The 14,717-nt window shown below is 41.1% G+C and overlaps 2 long non-coding RNA genes across 2 annotated transcripts in view; both read right to left on the bottom strand.

Moving 5' to 3' along the window:
• Positions 1–13,150, bottom strand: part of LOC132851548 (uncharacterized) — a 34,811-nt gene extending 21,661 nt beyond the window's left edge. The window contains exon 1 of the long non-coding RNA XR_009649037.1: positions 13,014–13,150. This is a non-coding gene — a long non-coding RNA (uncharacterized LOC132851548). The remainder of the gene's footprint in view (positions 1–13,013) is intronic.
• Positions 1,165–6,666, bottom strand: LOC132851549 (uncharacterized). The gene is made up of 2 exons (XR_009649038.1): positions 6,549–6,666; positions 1,165–5,098 (listed from the first exon to the last, which is right to left on the bottom strand). It is a non-coding gene; the product is annotated as an uncharacterized LOC132851549 (long non-coding RNA).
• Positions 13,151–14,717: the final 1,567 nt, after the last annotated feature.

Below are 14,717 nucleotides of genomic sequence, written 5' to 3'. Positions count from 1 at the left end.
AGTATATTAATATAATTATTTTTTTTAAAATAAAATAAAGTTAAAATAAAACACATAACTTCAAACTGCAAAGGAGCCTCATGGGCTTATTATGTGTTTTAGTTTATGTTTATTTTTATAAAGGGTGCCAATAATTCTGGAGCTACATAATGAGTTTTGTGATGTTAGTTAAAGATTGTAGCTCTGGTAATCATGATGTTTGTGTGTGTGTCTGTCTCTGTGTTTTTGAGTGTGTGTGTCTGTCCAAACAAAGTCTCTTTCTGCCACTACAATACACACAATTCTTTTACTACACAAAAGCTGCTATTGTCCACCAGAACAATACACACATTCACTTGTTATACACATACACACACCAATACTGCTTTACCACTGTGTGTGTGTGTAAGAGTGTGTAAGAGACACTGCACCTGTTTCATGAAATATTGAACTTGTTCATAATTTAACTGATTTGGGTGTGTGTGTGTGTGTGTGTGTGTGTGTGTAGAAACACACTGCATATCCTCTGATGATTTTAAAAACAAAGTTTGTTTCATTTTATCTCCAAATCCTACAAAAGTTTGTAGCTCAGCAGTTATGTTCAGATCTACATAGGAATAATAATCATGAAGTCTATCAGTCAGGATTTAGACCTCACCACAGCACAGAGACGGCGCTGGTTAAAGTGGTAAATGACCTGTTACTGGTCTCTGATCAGGGTTGTGTCTCTTTACTGTGTTACTTGATCTTAGTGCAGCTTTTGATACCATTGACCATGTTATTTTACTTAATAGACTAGAACATGTTGTTGGTGTTAAAGAGACAGATCTCTCCTGGATCAGGCCATGTTTAACAGATCAATATCAGTTCGTAGATCTAAATGGGGACCACTCTAAACAAACTAAGGTAATGTTCGGTGTTCCACAAGGGTCTGTTTTAGGCCCATTGCTTTTCTCCCTATACTTGCTACCCCTTGGTGCAATTATTTGTAAACATGGTATTAGCTTCCACTGTTACACTGATGACACACAGCTATATGTTTCAGCTCAGTCAGATGTGAGACACCAGTTTAATAAGATTGAAGATTGTGTGAAGGACATCAGACAGTGGAAGCTTACTAACTTCCTCCTGTTTAACTCTGACAGACAGAAGTTCTTGTACTAGGACCACAGGCAGCCAGAAGAATGGAAGAAACACACACACTTTATTGATCTTTAATCATCTTTAAACACTGCAGAGATGGACAACAGCCAAGATAAACACAGTGTGTGTGTGTGTGTGTGTGTGTGTGTGTGTGCGCATGTGTCAGTGGGAAGCTGTTTTTTTTTAGCCGTGTACACTCAAAGCTCTCAACAGTGGGTACATCAGCATATGAAAGAAGGGGCAGAATGGGGTTAATAACACACACAAGCACATATTAAAAGAATACTAAAGGCAAGCAGAGAGCACTGTGTGTGTGTGTGTGTGTGTGTGTGTGTGTGTGTGTGTGTGTGTGTGAGAAAGATGTGGTGAAAGAGTCTCCAAAAGTCTCTGAGGATGTGTGTGTGCGTGAGTGTGTGTGTGTTTATCTAGGAGTCTCTAAGTAGATTTTAACCATATCTGACACAGTAGACATTGAAATTGAGATGTTTCTCCAGGACCACAGAGCTACACAGAACACCACAGAGCTACATAAAACACCACAGAGCAAGATAGAACAAACACATAGCTACACAGAACACCACAGAGCTACACAGAACAAACACAGAGCTACACAGAACAAACACAGAGCTACACAGAACAAACACAGAGCTACACAGAACAAACACAGAGCTACACAGAACAAACACAGAGCTACACAGAACAAACACAGAGCTACACAGAACAAACACAGAGCTACACAGAACAAACACAGAGCTACACAGAACACCACAGAGCTACAAAGAACAAACACAGAGCTACACAGAACACCACAGAGCTACATAGAACAAACACAGAGCTACACAGAACAAACACAGAGCTACACAGAACACCACAGTGCTACATAGAACAAACACAGAGCTACACAGAACAAACACATAGCTACACAGAACACCACAGAGCTTCTATGTAGCTCTGCACAAAGCTACATAGAACACCACAGAACTACATAGAACACCACAGAGCTACATAGAACAAACAGAGCTACATAGAACAAACACAGAGCTACACAGAACAAACACAGAGCTACACAGAACACCACAGAGCTACAAAGAACAAACACAGAGCTACACAGAACACCACAGAGCTACATAGAACAAACACAGAGCTACACAGTACAAACACATAGCTACACAGAACACCACAGAGCTTCTATGTAGCTCTGCACAAAGCTACATAGAACACCACAGAGCTACATAGAACAAACAGAGCTACATAGAACAAACAGAGCTACATAGAACAAACACAGAGCTACACAGAACACCACAGAGCTACATAGAACAAACACAGAGCTACACAGAACACCACAGAGCTACACAGAACAAACACAAAGCTACACAGAACAAACACAGAGCTACATAGAACACAGAGCTACATAGAACACAGAGCTACACAGAACAAACACAGAGCTACATAGAACGAACAAACAGAGCTACACAGAACACAGAGCTACACAGAACAAACACAGAGCTACACAGAACAAACACAGAGCTACATAGAACAAACACAGAGCTACATAGAACAAACACAGAGCTACATAGAACAAACACAGAGCTACACAGAACAAACACAGAGCTACACAGAACACCACAGAGCTACACAGAACACCACAGAGCTTCTATGTAGCTCTGCACAAAGCTACATAGAACACCACAGAGCTACATAGAACAAACACAGAGCTACACAGAACAAACACAGAGCTACACAGAACACCACAGAGCTACACAGTACAAACAGAGCTACACAGAACAAACACAGAGCTACACAGAACAAACACAGAGCTACATAGAACACAGAGCTACATAGAACACAGAGCTACACAGAACAAACACAGAGCTACATAGAACGAACAAACAGAGCTACACAGAACACAGAGCTACACAGAACAAACACAGAGCTACACAGAACAAACACAGAGCTACACAGAACAAACACAGAGCTACATAGAACAAACACAGAGCTACATAGAACAAACACAGAGCTACACAGAACAAACACAGAGCTACATAGAACACAGAGCTACACAGAACAAACACAGAGCTACATAGAACAAACACAGAGCTACACTGAACACCACAGAGCTACACTGAACACCACAGAGCTACACAGAACAAACACAGAGCTACACAGAACAAACACAGAGCTACACAGAACAAACACAGAGCTACATAGAACACAGAGCTACATAGAACACAGAGCTACATAGAACACAGAGCTACACAGAACAAACACAGAGCTACACAGAACAAACACAGAGCTACACAGAACAAACACAGAGCTACACAGAACAAACACAGAGCTACACAGAACACCACAGAGCTACACAGAACACCACAGAGCTACACAGAACAAACAGAGCTGCACAGAACAAACACAGAGCTACACAGAACAAACAGAGAGCTACATAGAACACAGAGCTACACAGAACACAGAGCTACACAGAACAAACACAGAGCTACACAGAACAAACACCGAGCTACACAGAACACCACAGAGCTGCACAGAACAAACACAGAGCTACACAGAACAAACAGAGAGATACATAGAACACAGAGCTACACAGAACACAGAGATACACAGAACAAACACAGAGCTACATAGAACGAACAAACAGAGCTACACAGAACACAGAGCTACACAGAACAAACACAGAGCTACATAGAACAAACACAGAGCTACATAGAACAAACACAGAGCTACATAGAACGAACAAACAGAGCTACACAGAACACAGAGCTACACAGAACAAACACAGAGCTACATAGAACACAGAGCTACACAGAACACAGAGCTACACAGAACAAACACAGAGCTACACAGAACAAACACAGAGCTACACAGAACAAACACAGAGCTACATAGAACAAACACAGAGCTACATAGAACAAACACAGAGCTACACAGAACAAACACAGAGCTACATAGAACACAGAGCTACACAGAACAAACACATAGCTACATAGAACAAACACAGAGCTACATAGAACAAACACAGAGCTACACTGAACACCACAGAGCTACACTGAACACCACAGAGCTACACAGAACAAACACAGAGCTACACAGAACAAACACAGAGCTACATAGAACACAGAGCTACATAGAACACAGAGCTACATAGAACACAGAGCTACACAGAACAAACACAGAGCTACACAGAACAAACACAGAGCTACACAGAACAAACACAGAGCTACACAGAACACCACAGAGCTACACAGAACACCACAGAGCTACACAGAACAAACAGAGCTGCACAGAACAAACACAGAGCTACACAGAACAAACAGAGAGCTACATAGAACACAGAGCTACACAGAACACAGAGCTACACAGAACAAACACAGAGCTACACAGAACAAACACCGAGCTACACAGAACACCACAGAGCTGCACAGAACAAACACAGAGCTACACAGAACAAACAGAGAGATACATAGAACACAGAGCTACACAGAACACAGAGATACACAGAACAAACACAGAGCTACATAGAACGAACAAACAGAGCTACACAGAACACAGAGCTACACAGAACAAACACAGAGCTACATAGAACAAACACAGAGCTACATAGAACAAACACAGAGCTACATAGAACGAACAAACAGAGCTACACAGAACACAGAGCTACACAGAACAAACACAGAGCTACATAGAACAAACACAGAGCTACATAGAACAAACACAGAGCTACATAGAACACAGAGCTACATGTTTCAGCCTGACTGTGTAGAACAATCTGAGTGTGTAACAACGCTGTGTGTTACTTAACGTCTTGTGTTTAATGGATTAAAGTCTCATATTGATCTTTAAATTAAATTTAAACATAAATCTGCTGCAGGAGCTTCAGGAGCTAATGTCCATCTGAGAGCAGCAGCTTTACAGGAAGTCCAATCAATCACTCTGAACACTAATACCACATGCACCTTCCATTAACCTGAGAGAGAGAGAGAGAGAGAGAGAGAGAGAGAGAGAGAGAGAGAGAGAGAGACAGTGAGAGAGAGAGAGACAGTGAGAGAGAGAGAGAGAGAGAGAGTGAGAGAGAGAGAGACAGTGAGAGAGAGAGAGAGAGAGAGAGAGTGAGTGAGACAGAGAGAGAGTGAGTGAGACAGAGACAGAGAGAGAGAGAGTGAGACAGAGACAGAGAGAGAGAGAGTGAGACAGAGACAGAGAGAGAGTGAGAGAGACAGTGAGAGAGAGAGAGAGAGAGAGAGAGAGAGAGAACACAATGCATTGCTGTCAGTAGTAGTGTGAAGCTCTTTAATGTTCAGTGAATTCTTATTAAAATCTAAGGAACACCATTAATCTCTTTGTGTGACTTAATGATCATTACCGAGACTATCATTACTTATTAAGGAGTGTGTGTGTGTGTGTGTGTGTGTGTGTGTGTGTGTGGTTCCTTGCAGCCATCAGGAGGATGTGTGTAACACTTCACATCTAAAGAATGTCCAGAGAGAGAAGACACAGAAAAATTCAGAAATAGAGGCAGACAGGTGGAGATTGTGTGTGTGTGCGTGTGTGTGTGTGCGTGTGTGCGTGTGTGTGTGCGTGTGTGTGTGTGTGTGCGTGTCTGTGTGTGTGTGTGATTGTCTATAATTACAGGCCATTTTTACATTTTATTCTGGGTTCTTCGGGGCATCTGTTCTGTTCTCCTCCTCTCTGAACAGAGGTGTGAGAGGATAACGACCCCCTGTGAAGAGATAATTACAGCTCTGTCCCTCTGCTGTAGGGTCAGGTGGGGAACTCATCATTACAGCCATGTCCTCCAGATACACACTCACACACACTCACACACACAATGAAGTGTTGGCTTGGCATGAGAGCGACACTACAGTTTCCTGGACAGTGACAGCAGGGCTTCAGACTGTAGCTCAGAGCAGGAAGTGAATTGTGTTTGATTTCATTTAGAGGATAAGGACTAGAATCCGTGTGGAGAAATATTCCATGTACTCAGATTAGGACAGACATACGATATGAAATGAAACATGAAGCAGTGAGTAGAGTCAGAATACTCCTCCAGCATAATGAGGAGTTTGTCCTGACAGTGAGACACAAACACAAACCAAATGTTATCAGTAACCTGCATAATGACTCGGTGTCTGTTCCTTATCCCATAATGTAGCTCAGGAAAGTCGGAGTCTAAGTGAGGAACGATTAGTAAAGCACCACTACAGGGTCGCTACACACTAGATGATGCCACAGACTAATTTGCATATTCATTGAATCATGATCATTTGCATAACAAAGCATGTTGTATAAACAGAATAAACAACAACAGAAGAGTTTCAACAAAATAGAAAATAACAAATTTGAATAATTGTTTTTACATAATTTCATACATGAACTATGGACATATTTCAAAATCCAATCATACCATCACAACCCACCAGAAAATCCATTTCTCAGAGGGTGAATCTCTGGGTGGAGATGAAGGCCTCCTCCACTGGCCATCTGAGTGATACAGAAGCTCATGGAGATCCAATGCTTTGATGTGAGCCAAAGACCAGCTCCTCAAAGACATGATGATGGGGTCATGCAACAGAGTGGAAATCATTCAGCCTCAAAGATAAGGTCTGATAAAGCCAGCTGCCCCTGAGCTCCTTATTTTGGAATGAGTATCATTTCCTCATGTTATCTTCTCTCTGTAAATCCCATAATACTATTCACTAAACCAGATGAACATAAGAGACTCCACAGACTGTCACATCAACTGAGCAGAGATTTACAAATGTTAGTGTAAGTGAATCAAGGCGTCATGTACACCTGGAAAGTAGCTTTATAGGAATCGTTTACAGAGGTACAGTGAATCACTTAAGTAGTCATATGAAATTGTAAGTGTATAGAACACTGTAGTGAACACTATGGAGCAGCATAGTGAACACTGTAATGAACAGCATAGGGAACGCTGTAGTGAACAGTGAACACTGTAGTGAACAGCATAGTGAACACTGTAATGAACAGCATAGGGAACGCTGTAGTGAACAGTGAACACTGTAGTGAACAGCATAGTGAACACTAGTGAACAGCATAGTGAACACTGTAGTGAACAGCTTAGTGAACACTGTAGTGAACAGTGAACACTGTAGTGAACAGCATAGTGAACACTAGTGAGCAGCATAGGGAACACTGTAGTGAACAGCATAGGGAACACTGTAGTGAACAGCATAGTGAACACTGTAGTGAACAGTGAACACTAGTGAACAGCATAGGGAACACTGAAGTGAACAGCATAGGGAACACTGTAGTGAACAGTGAACACTGTAGTGAACAGCATAGTGAACAGCATAGGGAACACTGTAGTGAACAGTGAACACTGTAGTGAACAGCATAGTGAACACTAGTGAGCAGCATAGTGAACACTAGTGAGCAGCATAGTGAACACTAGTGAGCAGCATAGTGAACACTGTAGTGAACAGCATAGTGAACACTGTAGTGAACAGCTTAGTGAACACTGTAGTGAACAGCATAGGGAACACTGTAGTGAACAGTGAACACTGTAGTGAACAGCATAGTGAACACTAGTGAGCAGCATAGGGAACACTGTAGTGAACAGCATAGTGAACACTGTAGTGAACAGCATAGTGAACACTGTAGTGAACAGCATAGTGAACACTGTAGTGAACAGTGAACACTAGTGAACAGCATAGTGAACACTAGTGAACAGCATAGTGAACATTGTAGTGAACAACATAGGGAACACTGTAGTGAACAGTGAACACTGTAGTGAACAGCATAGTGAACAGCATAGTGAACACTAGTGAACAGCATAGTGAACACTAGTGAACAGCATAGGGAACAGCATAGTGAACACTAGTGAACAGCATAGGGAACACTGTAGTGAACAGTGAACACTGTAGTGAACAGCATAGTGAACACTAGTGAACAGCATAGGGAACACTGAAGTGAACAGCATAGGGAACACTGTAGTGAACAGTGAACACTGTAGTGAACAGCATAGTGAACAGCATAGGGAACACTGTAGTGAACAGTGAACACTGTAGTGAACAGCATAGTGAACACTAGTGAGCAGCATAGTGAACACTAGTGAACAGCATAGTGAACACTGTAGTGAACAGCATAGTGAACACTGTAGTGAACAGCATAGGGAACACTGTAGTGAACAGTGAACACTGTAGTGAACAGCATAGTGAACACTAGTGAGCAGCATAGGGAACACTGTAGTGAACAGCATAGTGAACACTGTAGTGAACAGCATAGTGAACACTGTAGTGAACAGCATAGTGAACACTGTAGTGAACAGTGAACACTAGTGAACAGCATAGTGAACACTAGTGAACAGCATAGTGAACATTGTAGTGAACAACATAGGGAACACTGTAGTGAACAGTGAACACTGTAGTGAACAGTGAACACTGTAGTGAACAGCATAGTGAACAGCATAGTGAACACTAGTGAACAGCATAGTGAACACTAGTGAACAGCATAGGGAACACTGTAGTGAACAGCATAGGGAACACTGTAGGGAACAGTGAACACTGTAGGGAACAGTGAACACTGTAGGGAACAGTGAACACTGTAGTGAACAGCATAGTGAACAGCATAGTGAACACTAGTGAACAGCATAGGGAACACTGTAGTGAACAGTGAACACTGTAGTGAACAGCATAGTGAACACTAGTGAACAGCATAGGGAACACTGCAGTGAACAGCATAGGGAACACTGTAGTGAACAGTGACCACTGTAGTGAACAGCATAGTGAACATTGTAGTGAACAGTGAGCAGCATAGTGCATACTGTAGTAAACAGTGTAGTGAGCAGCATAGGGAACAGCTTAGTGAACACCGTAGTGAACAGCATAATAAACACTGCAGTGAACAGTGAACAGCATAGTGACCATGTTGTAGAGACTGTAGTGAACAGCATAGTGAACCTCTCTCCTTGAAGTTGTTGCTGAAACGATAAATTGTTGATTTAGGTGCATTGACTTGACTTACTAGCAGCAATGTTGCCTGTGAATCCCTTTTGTGCAAAGCGATGATGCCTGCAGGTGTTTCCTTGCAGGTTACCATGGTTACCAGAGGAAGAACAATGATTTCAAGCACCACCCTCCTTTTAAACACCTTTCAGTCTGTTATTCTAACTTGATCACCATGACAGTGTGATGCTCAGCCTTGTCCTGGTCAACACTCTCACCTGTGTTACTGAGAGAATCACTGACATCATGTCAGCTGGTCCTTTTGTGTTAGAGCTGATATGCAGTGGGGATGCAGGAGGGATTAATTTCATTTTCATGGCAAAGAGGGATTTTGCAATTCATCTGATCACTCTTCATAATTCTGGAGTAAATGAATAATTTAAATAAATTCACATAATTCTGTGAATTGCCATCATAGAGGCTGAAACAGCAGATTTTGTGAAATCTAATAATGTGTCATTCTCAAAACCTTTGGTCATGAGCAGTGAGAACCCCGAGTGATGCAGCAGAAAAACATTCAACTGATTTCAAAATCCTGTCTAAACCACACACACCTGTGTGAAAATAAGCTGCTCTCTTCCCTGTCAATCACAGTGGCAACAGGAAATCCTCAGCCTGTGTGTGTGTGTGTGGAAGACAGTGGACGTGTTACGTCTCTCTGTAACGCAGCATGAGCAGCAGTGTGAAAAGATGTGGATTGTTAGTTCACTGTTAGACTTCACCATCCCCAAGTTGGTAAATGTGATACAGAAGATCTACAATGGCAGAAAAGTGCAAATTAAAATAAGACATCAGGAGACACAATGACAGTTCACACATACCAGAAAAGGTGGGTCTAGTCTGCTGATCAAAGTCTTACTGCTGATTGGACGATACATCTGTCACTCAAGATAAACATGCAGTAGGGAACTGTGTATTTAATGTTATTTCTTGTGTAACTGTGGTGTTCTGTGTTCACTTTAAATCTAAAATAATAACGATTTGCGTTGTCAAGCAATAAAATGGAATTCATTCAACGCGACTTTGAGGAAGAACTTTTACATGCCATGATTTTTAGTACGCTGACATCATGTCATAAAGATTAGGTTGCGATCTCTAAAAACATTTATTAAATTAATTATATTATGGACATTGTGACTGAAGAGGAATATCTTTGAGATTCTACAGTAAAATTTATTTACCTTTTTCTGGCTTAATACAATTTTGAGTCTCTTAAATCTTCTTTTAGGTTATACGGTTATAATAAAAAGTTTATTATTTTTTGGTATGTATTTATTTTATACAATCTTTTTGTAGTTCTTTTGCTTGCTGTAGGAGCTCAACGCTTACACACTGTTTCTGAGCTCCTACAATATATGTGCTGTTAGTTTAAAGTGCTTTCTGATACAGTGGCTGTTTATCCACAGTTAGTTTCCTGCCGAGTCTCTTTTAAAACCCTGAGATATTTTAATCCACAGTAAGGACAATACATTTTTACACATTCACACACACACACACACACACACACACACACACACACACACACACACACACACACACGAGTCGACTTTATACTGCCGCCGCAGCCTGTTGTACTTCCTGTATATCTTGAGTGACAGATGTATACCTACGCTTCCCAGCCCTCTGACCAATGAGAGACAGAGCTCATTAAAGGAGGTCTACAGGAGCATATTAAGGAGCATCTGTACCAACAGTAGCAACCTAAGCAGAGAAACACTGGCTAGTCATGTTAACATGTTTGTCTGGTTTCTCTGTGTATGTGTGTGTGTGTGTGTGTGTATTTGTGTGTGTGTATGTATGTTTATGTATGTGTGTGTGTATTTGTGTGTGTGTGTATGTGTATTTGTGTGTGTGTGTGTGTGTGTGTGTGTGTCTGTATGTGTATGTGTGTGTGTGTATAAGAACATGGCCTGAGAGCAGTCTTTATGTGTACTCATACTGCCATCTGCTGGTGCACACACACAAGCACACACACACACACAGTCTCAGTAAACACTAATAGAGTCATGTCTCTGGCACCATCTAAAACTAAAGCTCTATTGTCTGTGTTCATCTCAGCTACATCAGTACTGTAGCTCCAGCACAAATGTTCTAGCTGATAATTTACATTTAAAATAAAACTATATCTGAATAAAGAGCATTAACACTTTAGAGTTTCATGATTAAACACACACAAGCACCAGACTATCTCTCAGTTTTCCAAGAACACAAAGTTCCATAAATAACCACACACTGCACACACAGGAACATTACTGCATTATATTATATTACACATACACACACACACACACACGCACACACACACACACAGGAACATTACTGCATTATATTACACATACACACACACACAGGAACATTGCTGCATTATATTATATTACACACACACACATATACAGACACACACACACAGACAGAGGACCATTACTGCATTATATATTACATATATTACACATACACACACATATACAGACACACACACACACACACACAGGAACATTACTGCATTGTATATTACATATATTACACATACACACACACATACTGTATACAGACACACACACAGGAACATTACTGCATTATATATTACATATATTACACATACACACACACATACTGTATACAGACACACACACAGGAACATTACTGCATTATATATTACATATATTACACATACACACACACATACAGACACACACACACAGAGGAACATTACTGCATTACATATTACATATATTACACATACACACACATATACAGACACACACACACAGAGGAACATTACTGCATTATATATTACATATATTACACATACACACACACATACAGACACACACACACAGAGGAACATTACTGCATTATATATTACATATATTACACATACACACACACATACAGACACACACACAGGAACATTACTGCATTGTATATTACATATATTACACATACACACACACATATACAGACACACACACAGGAACATTACTGCATTATATATTACAAATATTACACATACACACACATATACAGACACACACACACAGAGGAACATTACTGCATTATATATTACATATACTACACACACACACATACAGACACACACACACACACAGGAACATTACTGCATTATATATTACATATATTACACACACACACATACAGACACACACACACACACACAGAGGAACATTACTGCATTATATATTACATATACTACACACACACACATACAGACACACACACACACACAGGAACATTACTGCATTATATATTACATATATTACACACACACACATACAGACACACACACACACACACACACACACACACAGGAACATTACTGCCTTATATATTACATATATTACACATACACACACATATACAGACACACACACACACACACACACACACACACAGAGGAACATTACTGCATTATATATTACACATACACACACATATATACAGACACACACACACACACACACAGGAACATTACTGCATTATATTATATTACACATACACATATACACATACAGACATATACACAGACACTCACACATACACACATACACACACACACACACAGACACACATACACACACATACAGACATACACACATACACACACAGGAACATTACTACTATATTACATATATTACACATACACACATATAAACGCACAGACATACACACACAGACACACACACAGACACACACACACACACACATACAGGAACATTACTGCATTATATATTACATATGTTACACATATATACACACACATACATACATACATACACACACATACATACACACACAGACACATTTAAACACACACACACACGCAGGTTGTTACACTCACATCAAGTTTGATTTAATAATAAAACACACAGGCTACAGAAGTGTAAATAAACTGACCTGATGTTCTGCTCTGCTTTCACCTCAAATCCCAGATCATCCACAGAATAAAATATAACACACAACTTAACACTAGCATACACTCACACCAGCATTAACACACTGACTAGGACCTGGAAGAGCCTCTGACCACACACACAGACATGTCCCAACATGACCCTCCTGCAGTTAAACACACTCACCACATGGGGGAGACACACACACGCACATGCACACACATGCAATCAAACGCACATACACACACACATGCACACACGCACACGCACACGCACACACACGTGTGTGGACAATAAAGACACTTATGTACGAATGCTGTTCATAGACTTTAGTACAACATTTAACACAATCATCCCTCAGCACCTGATTGGGAAGCTGATCCTGCTGGGACTAAACACATCCCTCTGCAACTGGATCCTGGACTTCCTGACTGGGAGACCTCAGTCAGTCCGGATCGGGAACATCATCTCCAGCACCACCACACTGAACACTGGAGCCCCTCAGGGCTGTGTGCTCAGTCCACTGCTGTTCACTCTGCTGACTCACGACTGTGCAGCAATGCACAGATCAAACCATATTATAAAGTTCACTGATGACACGACTGTGGTGGGTCTCATCAGCAAGAACGACGAGTCAGCATACAGAGAGGAGGTGCAACATCTAACTACCTGGTGTAGAGCCAACAACCTGTCTCTGAATGTTGATAAAACTAAAGAGATGCTTGTTGACTTCAGAAGAGCACAGAGCGACCACTCTCTGCTGAACATCGACGGATCATCTGTAGAGATCATCAAGAGCACCAAATTTCTTGGTGTTCATCTAGCTGAGAACTTCACCTGATCACTCAACACCGGCTCCATCACCAAAAAAAGCCCAGCAGCATCTCTACTTCTTACAAAGGCTGAGAAAGGCACATCTCCCTCCCCCCATCCTGATCATGTTCTACACATGGACCACTGAGAGCATCCTGAGCAGCTGCATCACTGTCTGGTTTGGAAACTGCACCATCTCAGATCACAAGACCCTGCAGCAGATAGTGAGGACAGCTGAGAAGATCATTGGAGTCTCTCTTCCCTCTATCATGGACACTTACACCACACGTTGCATCCACAAAGCTAACAGTATTGTGGACCTCACACACACCTCACACACACTCTTCACCCCTCACACACCTCACACACACTCTTTACCCCACACACCCCTCACACACCTCACACACACCTCTCACACAAAGCATTCAGGCCTCACGACCAGACTGTGTAACAGTTTCTTCCCACAAGCCATCAGACTCCTTAATAACTAAACTGTACTGAGCACAACACACACACACACCACACACACACACCACACACACACACACACACACACACACACACACACACACACACACACACCAAAGAATAAAGTATAATCATAATAAAACAGTCCTGTTTAATAAAATATACGTTCCTTTTCCAAATGCTCTTCTACTCTTTTTTACAGGATCCAATGTCTGATGTTTGATCGTGTATCTAATCCACTCCTTATTCAGAGACACTGAGATTTACACTGTGATTTTACTGTGAAAGTGTGAAGTGTGTTCAACTTTACTCCAGAACATTCTGAAGCCTTTACTGAGAACACACTTGTATTTAAAAAGAAAAAAAATAACATCGGAATCGAAAGTTTCCTCTTTAACAAAAAGTGTCTAAAGTGGATTCTTTTATG

Source organism: Tachysurus vachellii, chromosome 9 (genome assembly GCF_030014155.1).
Source record: "Tachysurus vachellii isolate PV-2020 chromosome 9, HZAU_Pvac_v1, whole genome shotgun sequence".
Taxonomy (NCBI): domain Eukaryota; kingdom Metazoa; phylum Chordata; class Actinopteri; order Siluriformes; family Bagridae; genus Tachysurus; species Tachysurus vachellii.
The sequence above is the reverse complement of the archived record's forward strand: the minus strand, read 5'-3'. Positions and strand labels throughout refer to the sequence as shown.